Below are 11,844 nucleotides of genomic sequence, written 5' to 3'. Positions count from 1 at the left end.
CTATTTACAAAAGTAATTGCTAACAGAGTAAAGAAAACATTAGAATTCAATCAACCAAAGGAACAAGCAGGATTTCGAACCGGCTACTCAACAATTGACCACATTCATACTATCAATCAGGTAATAAAGAAATGCTCAGAGTATAACCAACCACTATACATAACCTTCATAGATTACGAGAAGGCGTTTGATTCAGTAGAAATATCAGCCGTCATGGAGACACTGCGGAATCAGGGCGTCGAAGAAGTATATACAAACATACTTGAAGAAATATACAGGGGATCAACTGCTACTATAGTGCTTCATAAAGAAAGCAATAGAATACCAATCAAGAAGGGTGTAAGGCAGGGGGACACAATCTCCCCAATGCTATTTACCGCGTGCTTACAGGAGGTTTTCAGAAGCCTAGAATGGGAACAGTTAGGGATAAGAGTTAATGGAGAATACTTTAGTAACTTGCGCTTCGCCGATGACATTGCATTGCTGAGTAACTCAGGGGACGAATTGCAAGTCATGATTACGTAGTTAGACAAGGAGAGCAGAAAGGTTGGTCTTAAAATTAATCTGCAGAAAACGAAAGTAACGTACAACAACCTTGGAAAGGTGCAGCGCTTCGAGATAGGTAATAGTGCACTTGAAGTTGTGAAAGACAATGTCTACTTAGGGCAGGTAATAACCGCAGAGCCTAACCACGAGATTGAAGTAACTAGAAGAATAAGAATAGGGTGGAGCACATTCGGCAAGCACTCTCAAATTATGACAGGTAGATTGCCACTATCCCTCAAGAGGAAGGTATATAACAGCTGTATCTTGCCCGTACTTAGCTACGAAGCAGAAACCTGGAGACTTACAAAGAGGGTTCAGCTTAAATTGAGGACGACGCAGCGAGCAATGGAAAGAAAAATGGTAGGTGTAACCCTAAGAGACAAGAAGAGAGCAGAGTGGATTAGGGGACAAACGGGGGTTAAGGATAACATAGTTGAAATAAAGAAGAGGAAATGGACATGGGCCGGGCATGTAGCGCGTAGACAAGATAACCGCTCGTCATTAAGGGTAACTAACTGGATTCCCAGAGAAGGGAAGCGGGTTAGGGGGAGACAGAAGGTTAGGTGGGCAGATGAGATTAAGAAGTTTGCGGGTATAAATTGGCAACAGCAAGCACAGGACTGGGTTAACTGGCGGAACATGGGAGAGGTCTTCGTCCTGCAGTGGACGTAGTCAGGCTGATGATGGTACATGTTCCTTATCAACAGTCGCCACGCAATTTGTCGTCATATGTTCTGATTTGCCTGAAATTCCAGGATGATCTACTGGCGCGTCATAGATGATGTGCACATCGTGTGGGAGCACCGCAAAGCAATGATTCGAACCCAAATGCCAGATAATTTCAGTGAACTTTTTGATCACGCACTCAACGGCGTGATCCGAGTGATAACTGAAAAACCTTCGCCCTGATGAGTTGACGACCAGCCTCGCAGGCCATGTCCACGTAATCAAGTGCGAGGAAAATTAGTTTATGAGTTGTATATCTACACTGGTAGCTACAAGTGTGCCAACATTGTTGCTGCGATTCTGCACGAAGACAGAATCTAACAGAAAGAAGAATTTCCGCACACAACCTGAACCACACTTAACATCAATAATTTCTGTGAAATGGAGCTCCAAAAATATTGCCAGAGAAGATTGAAACTTAACAGCTTGTTCCGTGAGCGAGTGCACGAGAACAGACGTAGGTATTCTAGGCGAGTGCATTCAAGATATTTCGCGGGATTCGATACTGCACGCGAGTGCGAGGCTTGGCACACCAGTGAAAGCATTGTACATAGATACTAACTTTTCAGATACAAGCACTACTAGAGGAGCGTAAACCCTCAAATTTACTAAAAAAATCACAGGAACAGCTCAGCTTAATAATTTAAATATGTTATGTTGCGTCTAAAGAGAGAAGAGAGAAATAAACGTTTAATTAGAAAACATACTTCCGAGTGAGGCCCGGTGTCACCCTAAGGTGGGAGGGTTTTCTAGTCCAGGAACTTTCTGGCTTTGACTGCCCTCTTGGTCCTGGCGACGAGATGTCGCTGGTCTTCGAGGTCCTCGAGGACAAGTTTGGCCTCCCACGTTTCTATTAGGTGGTCGTCGTTTATTCTTGGGGCTTGGTCCCGCTCCAGTGGCACGTCGTGGTTTGCATGGCACTGGCATTCCAGGGGCAAGTGTGCCAGGGTGTCTGGTACGCTGCAGAGCGGGCACATGTAGCCATGTGTCGTTGGGTAGAGGTGGTGCAGTAATATGTCATGTATGTAAGTATTGTTTTGTAGGCGTCTGAAAATCACGCTTTCTTATTTGGTTAGTCTTGGATGGGGTGGAGGGTACACCCGTCGCTCCACTGTGTAGTGTTGAAGTAGTGACGAGTTTCTATTACCTCCATCTCTGCAGCCACGGATCGGGTATCCTTTCATTCTAGGGCGGCCTGGCTGACGTGCTCGCGGGCAGCGGCGTGAGCTGCTTCATTTTCCTGTAGACCCTCGTGTCCAGGAACCCAGATTACGCAGTATATGGAAGTGGAGAGCTTCGCCGCTGCAGGATGTTAATTGTGTAGGCTGAGACGCGGCCCTTCACATAATTCCGGCAAGCCGCTTGCGAGTCAGTGAAAATCACCGCGGCGTCTTAACATGTGGTGGTGGCGAGAGCGATGCCGCTTATTTCGCCGCGTCTGAGTTGCGTGCCTTGACAGTGGCCGACGCTAACTCTCGGCCTTGAGAGTCGACGACGATGATAGCATACGTGTTTCTACGTGGGTACTTGGCCGCGTCGGTATAGCGGGCGTTCGTGTCTTGCCTGAACTTTCCTTAAAAAGCTTCTGCTCTAGCCTTTCGTCTACCTTTGCGGAATGTGGCGTGCATGTTGCGTCTCAAAATCACATGAATATGTGCCAGTAAGTGCGTTGTATTGAGTGATATGTGGGGTTTAACGTAGTAAAACCACCATATGATTATGAGAGACGCCGCAGTGGAGGCCTCCGAAAATTTGGACCACCTGGGGTTCTTTAACGTGCACTAAAATATGAGCACATTCAAACAAAAGCGTGTTCTTCTTTTTCACAGCCTTCAGAATACTTAGAAGTGTGGAAGTTTGGGATAGTTCGTATGACATGGCGATAGTTATAGCACGAGAGCAGAACGACGACAAAGGGACAAGAACAAGACGAGAAGCGAAAGTAAATTCGTATTGTTTTTTTTTTCAGGAACATTACCAATTCTGTTTTCGCCACATTCATCTCCAGCTTCAAATGAGCACAAGAGGATCGCAAACAGCCAAACAGCGTCCAAGCGAGCGCAATATTATGTAGACGCCCCGCAGCTGGTATCTAAGAGTTCGTGCTGTTACGTCACCCAAGCCTCCCGCTAGGCGGTGCCACCCCGATTTCTTGCGGCTAATAGTGCCTCTTGATGGAAATCATCTGAAGTGATTTTTAGTTAGGTTTCATACAGATTTGTGGGGTGGCGTCTTGCATTCCTCGTCTTCATAGTGTTGACTCTCACGCTGACTCTGTAAAAGATACGGTGTTTTAAGGTAGCGTGTCGCCATTCGTGGCGCTATGCAGGCAACCAATGGGAAGCACTACTGCAACGCAACTGCATGCGCCGTCTCTGAGAGCGCTGCGATCATGCAGCGTCAATGCTTCGAGCTACGAAGAAGGAGCCCGAAAGAAAAAATATGACGGACGTGTGATATTGGAGTGCGAAACATGTCTGTCACATCTTCAAGAGGAAAGCGCTCGGAAGCACACCTGACGCGAGCCGTGCGACCCCTCATATAGCGCCTCATGACGACCACTTCCTGAACTAAGGTGGACCGACAGCTCCCACTGAGAAGCGCGGATTTAGATAGTCATTGAAAAATCCTAGCATATCCACGGATTGAATGATCATGAGTTGGGCGGAGCATCTGTCAGTTCATCCAGGCTTTCATTCTTCCGTCCACGCGTCCGTCCATGCGTCCGCCTGTCTATCCCTGCGTTCATCCATGCGTTCATTCGTTCGTATAGTGAACACTCTTCAAGTACGTCATCTCGCATCTTTTCATCACAAATTTATTATATTGTAGTACCACTATCCAGCGGACCTTCCAAGGACTAAATAAGAGGTGGCTACCTGCTACTACGTCTACTGCTACTACTACTATTACTACTACTACTACTACGCCCCCCCTCCCGTCTTAAGGAGCGCCGCGTTCACAGCGGGATTTTAGACCGCGCCACATTGCCGACTACCCGGCAGCAGCGCAGTGGACGCCCCAAGGTCGCCTCACCACCGGCTCTACACTGGACCAATCCGGGCCCCATCGCCTAGCCAGTACTCGAAAAATTAAGAGCAACAACCGATGGAGGTGCAGTTGTTGTACGACGAACTGCCAAAGATCTTTCACCGCCGACGACGACGCCACGGAAAAACCTCAAGAAACCGCCGCACCGTCTACCTAGTCCCGACGTCAAAACTTCGCGGACAGAGGAAATCTGATTACGCAACATTTAAGCAGCGGTTCAAATCGTCATAGCCGACATGCGACGCCATGACCTAACTGCAACGCGAGGTGACGAACAAGCGACCTCGACTTTCCCGTCGATGTTCACAGCATCACAGGTCTCGTCAACACCGGAGCGGACAATTCCGTCATCAGTGGGGCATTCACCGCGAAGTTGAAAGTTAGGACCGCTTGGGAAGGCCCCGAAATCTGTACAGCTGGTGGTCCCCTTGCCACGCCGGCAGGAATCTGCACAGCCACAGTAACCATTACCCGCCAGATTTATCCCGCAAGCTTCGTGGTACTAAAGCATTGCTCGAGAGGTAGAATCCTTTGTATAAACTTCTTAAGCCTCTATGGTGCCGTCATTGATCTGACAACAAAGTCAATAACTCATCTACGCAAAAAGCAGTGCTGCTGCACAAGGCTCAAGGGGCCACTCACCAGGTTTGACAATTTCGAGATGACAAGCGCAATGCCTGGACGAGGCGTTCATGATCACGTCTGCCAAAAATCGCCACGCTACGCGCCACGGAAATGGGTCAAATTTTAAGAACGCTGCTCTCCCTCCCCTCTGCCGGTGCACGCGTAGAGAATGGCCCTACGTACACGGCAATGCAGTGACGTTGGTCCTTTACGTAGATGACTCTGGTCTGACGTTGCAAAAAGTGGCACGTGACATGGCGAAAATTATTTAACACGGCATACGCAGTTTGTGTAATTTGTTGTTTGAAGAGATTAATAAAGCCCTAGAAAAATAATAAGACGCAACGAGGGAATACGAGCCTCTTTTTTTTTTCATTTTTCTCCCGTGAATTTCAACGAGACGCGGGCCTAATGTGTCGGCGTTTCGCGTGCATTCGCGTCCCCACGGTCAGCGCATCAAGCAGACGACTGCAGTGGAACGCTCCTACGCGTTCGCGCACTCATTGTGCTCATCTTTTCTACCACGTCTAAGCCAGCGTTTTCAAACCATCCCGCAGAAACAGGCAGAAGATCACAATAGTACGCTGGTCAACAAAGCAACGCCACTCGCGTGCTGCGGGGTTGGACTTCTTTGGGCACGTCATGCGCACGTCACCTCTTGGTCAGATGCTAGAGTGGGTGGGGAAAAGATTTGGCTTGCGAAGGCAACGCGGAGGAGCCGCAAGGGTTTCGAGCTCGCCTCCTCTCATACTCGTTTCGCGCCGCTTCAAAAGCCCTGTTTTCTCCGCTCGTGAAGAACCGATTCAGAAATGTTTTGTGGCAAAATGTTCCTCTACAGACACCTAACAACTTCCACTGTCTAACTAAAATTTGGTATGGGGCCTGGTGAGTGGCCCTTTAAGAAAGGCACGCCTAACATAAGCTGGAAAGCTAAGTCACCACTTGTCCTCACTCCAGCGTTAGCAGGGCTTCGGGCCAACAAAAATCAACAAATATAGAAGGCGTCTTTAAAGGCCACCAGCACGTGTTGACCAACCGCGAACATTGCGTTGCCAGAGAAATAACCTAGCTGCGAAAAAGGACGGCAAGAGTGGTGCTCACGAACTTCATCAACGAGTACAAGCACGCGAACAAAGACAATACGGTTGCCTACATCAAAAAGATACTCTAAGCCGGCAACGCTTTCACCGCCCTCACCGATTCTACTGAATCTCTTCCGGCGACTCAATTCCTTCAACCAGCTTTCGACGTTAATCCCAGCCTTGCGACTCACAAACAAGAACAGCTCAGAAACTTGCTCCTGAAATACAAGAACTGTTTTCCGTCGATGGACCTCTGTTGCGAAACATCGAATCGCAAAAGGTGCCAGGCTACTCCGTCAGAGTCCCTATAGAGTTTCAATCCGAAAACGTGAGGGTACAAAGAAACAAGTTGGCGAAATGCTACGCGACGACATTATCTAGCCTTCAACTGATTGCTTCCATGTTTCATTTTGTCTTACAGTCCAAAAACACTAGATTTGAGCGTCTAGCCCTATCCTCGAAGTCATCCAGTCTGGTAGCCGAATTCGTAAATAACTTGGTGCTCTGCTCTGCCATGCCTCGAACTTCATTGATTTGTTCTTCGACTTAGGAGATCGAAGAACAAACGCCCTCTATTTTCCCTAGTCTTTTTTTATGTCGTCAAGAGCTTTGCCATTTTTTAAAAATTTTAAGTGCATTGATATCATTTCATCTAAAAGTGTTGCTTGTCCGGCCTGAATTGCGCTCAGCGCAGACATTATTCACAGCGACATTCATAGCTGACATTCATCACAGCCATCTGAAGACATCTTCAGATGGTTGTGATGAAGTGGATCGAGTCTTGGACCAGGGTTTTCGTCAATATTGCCTACTAGAAGCAAGAGGTTTAGAATAACATGAGTGCACTCCCAAATCATTGCAGTTACCCAACGTGGGCTTGGCAGAACGACTAGTGCCATGATTGGGTATGGCGGGTGAAGAGAGAATATGAACAACTTGCACGAAAGGCAAGCGGATCGCGTGAGCGTAAGGCGTTGCTGACATGCTGTCAAGCCCACTGGAAGCAGGTGACGTTTTGTCAGGCCTCATATAGTGCTGCGGTGACAGCAGTGTAATGGACGTAGCAGTGAAGCATCTACAGAAGAAAAAGGTGTGAGGCGGCTGAGCGATGACGTAGGCAGGGGTGTGCTTCCGAAGATCATCATGTGCATACCGCTCGTTTCGGAGCCAGAATCTGGTCGAATGAATACTGCTGTTGTCCAGGGATGCAGCGACATGTGGCCCATGAACATCGGGTCTCCATCGACTACGCAGGACGGCCCATGGAAGGATGTCAGTAGGCACGTCAGCGTAAGTGATTGCACTAAAGGCAAGCGGATCGCAAGAGCGTGAGGCGTTGCTTACATGCCGCCAAGCCCATACAATTATCTAAGTGTATCCATACATACAAGTATCCATACATGCAAGTATCTGAGTGTCCATTTTGTTCTGATTTTACATAGTCTCAACGAAGCTAACCCGCCGTAGGGGCGTCTGTACAAGCAGGCATTTGGTGTGTAGCGACACCACACACCCAAGCTAACGAGAGTTTTCGACTTCTCCCACGCCTAGCTATGCGTGGCTGAGCTGTGTCTGGCAAAAAGAGGATACTGGGGGTTGAGCCCATGCCGGGTGATTGGACCTTTAAAGCCTCCCGGCCGAGGCAACACAACCCTTTGGCCCCGGCTTCACGTACACGGCACCCGTGGGCGGACCCATCTCGGGGGAATCGGCTATCGCCTTTTGGTATCTCTCTCCCTACATCTTTTGTCTTTATCTATCACTCCAGCCAGGGGTGCTGATGGCGTGACCGTGGTCCCACTCTGTGTGACACTTGCGGGCACGGAAAGGTGTGGCGTGGCGCCCCGGTGTGTTACATCGGCGAAGGAAGGATAAGACGGGTTGTGCAGTGAAACACGCTTGTGATCTTGCCAGCCTTCCAGCCGTTCACTTTCAGATATTTCGAGAAGGTAATGGTCAGTGATTAGCCCGCGCACTGTGTTCATTGACCTATGTAGGACCACTGATACTGGTATATTGCCAAACGCCACGAGTTTCGAAAGCTTGTCATACTGGCTCTTGTTATGAACTTCGAGCAGAAGACCACTGCTCCCCATTTATGATACCTTATAACATGGGCCAATAGCTTCTGTGAGACACTTAGATACGAGGAATGGTGAAATTCCAGGGACAGTTTTTGTTTCGTGTTGATTGTGGATGACGTGGTACTTGGGGAAAGATTCTTTCGATTGCACAAAAGTGAACAGTTCGTCGGTGCGCCACCTTTTCGGGCGGCGATCAGATTGGGCGGGTAAAGGGTCTGCCATAAAAAAGTTTCTAAGCTTGGCGGCGATGGTGGCCACCAACCACCGAGCTCAACAAGGGAACGCTACAAGGTGCAGCACTTGAAGACGCCTGCCATACACCGCCGCCATAACCGAATATAACTACCCGAGGTAGAGGAACTACACAAGGTTAACCTTGGCCGCCAAGAAATTTGGAAGTAAACGGAAAAGGGAAGATGACAGGGCAGATCCGCCACCTGACAAACAGGCCCGACAGACACCCGTGTCTGCTAGATCCCGCACCACTGCAAGCGCAGTTAGGTCCGAAAGTTCTGTTAACGTGCCTGCCGATTGATTGATATGTTGGGTTTAACGTCCCAAAACCACCATATGATTATGAGAGACGCCGTAGTGGAAGGCTCCAGAAATTTCTACCACCAGGGTTCTTTAAAGTTCACCCAAATCTGAACACACCGGCCTACAACATTTCCGCCTCCATCGGAAGAAGGTGCCTGCCGGGCAGGTACCATTCACCACGTCACAAGAGGTGATGGATACAAGTTACAATTCTCAGGTGACTCAGACGCCGACGAATAGGCGCAACTCTTTGGAGCATGCTAAACAAGAAAAACTCCAAATTACAGGGCGCCCAAAAGGTCCTGTAACCTTAGGCAACACTTTTTGTGCGCACAGCGCCACATTTCGAAATGACACAAATACTACAATGTAACGTCAGTGTACTGCTGAGGGACCTAAACGATCTTTAGTTATTTATTTATTTGTTTATTTATTTATTTGGTAATACTGTTAGCCCTCATAGAGGGCCGTAACAGAGAGGACATACATAAAGAATGTACAATGTTCATAAAGTTTCTTAATATCTTGACAACTCATAAAGAAAACTGGTATTATAATAACTAACAACTCAACATTGAAATAACAATTCAAGAACAATTCAAAATCCACAGTGATTTTTTCAAAACGTTTGCTATGAAATGAAGTCGCTCACATCACTTGGCACTGAAAAAAAAATAATTTAGCAATGACGTAAATGCGCTTCTACTGCATTTTAGAAATCAGCGACATCTTTTAAAACAACAGTATCGTTCGGCAATTTGTTCCACATTTTTAAGACACCTGGTAAAAAAGAATATCAAAATATGTCAGTATTTGTACGGTAAGGTTTTATGACACAATCGTGGTTAGTTCGGAGAATTCTTTTGCCTGGAGAATGTAAATATTTTAGCTTATCTATCTTCAGTAGATCGTGCATTATTAGGAACAATACTTTCAGCCTATATATATATATATATATATATATATATATATATATATATATATATATATATATATATATATATATATATATATATATATATATATATATATATATATATATATATATATATATATATATATATATATATATTTCTATGTAGTTCAAGAGGATCTAGGTTTCATTTCTGTAACATCAGTTTGACTGATTCCTTCCTTCGTTACCTTGAACAAATAAAGTGTGCCGCTAGTCTCTGTATTCTTTCTAGCTTCTTATTATGAGTAACTTGATGGGGGCTCCAAACAAAAGATGAATATTGTAGTACTGTCCTAATGAAGGCGGTCTATACAATATGTTGAACGGCACGCAATGCATCCTGCAGCTTCTTCCTCAATAAATATAACTTTTGATAGGATTTCGTGCAAACGTTATCTATATGCTGATTCCATGTTAATTTTTGCGTAATTGTTACCCCAAGGTGCTTGAACTGGGTCGTATTTACGAACAAGTGTTCACCAGTTCTGTACAAAAAAAATTGTTTTTTTTTTGCTGATGTGTGTAAATGTAGATTTAGAATAATTTGTTGTCCTTTTCTCTTTCCTACACCACTTACGTAAATTTTGCACAGAGTTCGTAATCTTTACTTGGTCACCTAGTTTGGTAATTGCGGCATAGATTAAGCAGTCATCTGTGAAGAGTTCAACTTGAACACTCTCTTCTGTCCCGCTACTGATATCATTGATGTACAGGAGAAACAATAGTGGTCCCAACACAGAGCCTTGGGTCACTCCCGGAAATACCGCCAAGGGTTGTGATAAGTGACCATCCAGTTTTACTACCTGCGTACGTTGTGTTAAATAAGCTTTAATCCATTTTATTACAAGTTAATTTATTCCTGCACGATGTAATTTGACGATTAATTGGACATGGGATATTTTATCAAATCATTTCGCGAAATCCACATATATCACATCAGCCTGTTGTCATACACCTACAGCACTCGCAAAATGATGAATTGTTTCTAATAACTGGGACACGGTTGATAACCTCGTCCTAAAGTCATGCTGGTAAAGGTACAGCAAAGCGTTTTGATCCAGAAATGCGAGTATGTGTTTTACAATTATGTGTTCAAACACTTAGCAAGCAACAGAAGTGAGTGATACTGGGTGGTAATTTGTTGCCAGTTTTCGATTGCCGCCTTTAAATACAGGAATGACGAATGCAGTGCGCCTATCTCGTGGCAGTGAGTGCATTGTATAATATTTCCTAAATATCATAGTTAGATAATGTGACATTCATTCTGCGTATCACTTGAGTAATAGAGTTGGTATATCATCGGGACCACTCGATTTTTTCGTATCTAATGTAAGTAGCTGCGGAAATTCCTCCTCCCTAGCTATTTCAAGTGTTTCCATTGCAATAGTAGGACAAATTATTAAGGCTTCTTCTGTATTTGCTTTAGTTTCTGACAGGGTGAATACAGACCGAAAAAATTGGTTAGAATGGTTTGCTATCGCATCTTTTTTTTATGTAATATCACTGCCAACATGTATTTCGTCGACTACTTCTGTCTTCTCGCTAAAATACCTCCAGAATTTCTCGAGCCAATTTTTAAGGAAATCACTGATAGTTTTTTTTCAAAGAACGTTTCTTTTTTCATTTACCCAAAGCATGTTTAAGATCAATTTTTATAATTTTCAGGGCCACTGCAGGAACTTGATCTTTTTACGCAGTCTCTTAATTTTTTCTTTTCATATGAACTATGTCTCGGGTGATACAAGGACCCCTTTGTTTTGTTTTTTTTAACACGCGATTGAACGTAATTGTCTATGAAGTAACTTATAACACATTTAAATTCTTGTCATAGCTCTTCTACCAATTTTATACCAGAGGTGGTCTCCAAGCTTTCAAATTGGACCTCCAAATAGTCAAGAATTGAAGTATCGTCAGCCCTAGCATCGTTTTGATTATTTACTTGTGTATAGCTCTTACCATATCGCGTTGCTCGAGGCAGCGCAAGACAAATCATTCTGTGATCCGATATACTATCTTCCACCGTCAATTTGTAATCGCTTAACTTATTGGATAGGAGCACCAAGTCTAGTAACGACCTTGACACCGGCGTAATTCTGGTATCCTCAAGCAATATTTGCTTCAGATTTCTAGCATTTCTAGCATTTTTTCAGCGTTTACTGGTTCCCTATTACTGTAAGAAAAATGTTTCCAGTTTATATGTGGAATATTAAAATCTTCAGTCATTACCAACTTTGTGTTC

Source organism: Rhipicephalus microplus, chromosome 3 (genome assembly GCF_043290135.1).
Source record: "Rhipicephalus microplus isolate Deutch F79 chromosome 3, USDA_Rmic, whole genome shotgun sequence".
NCBI lineage: Eukaryota > Metazoa > Arthropoda > Arachnida > Ixodida > Ixodidae > Rhipicephalus > Rhipicephalus microplus.
This window is presented reverse-complemented; position numbering follows the sequence as displayed.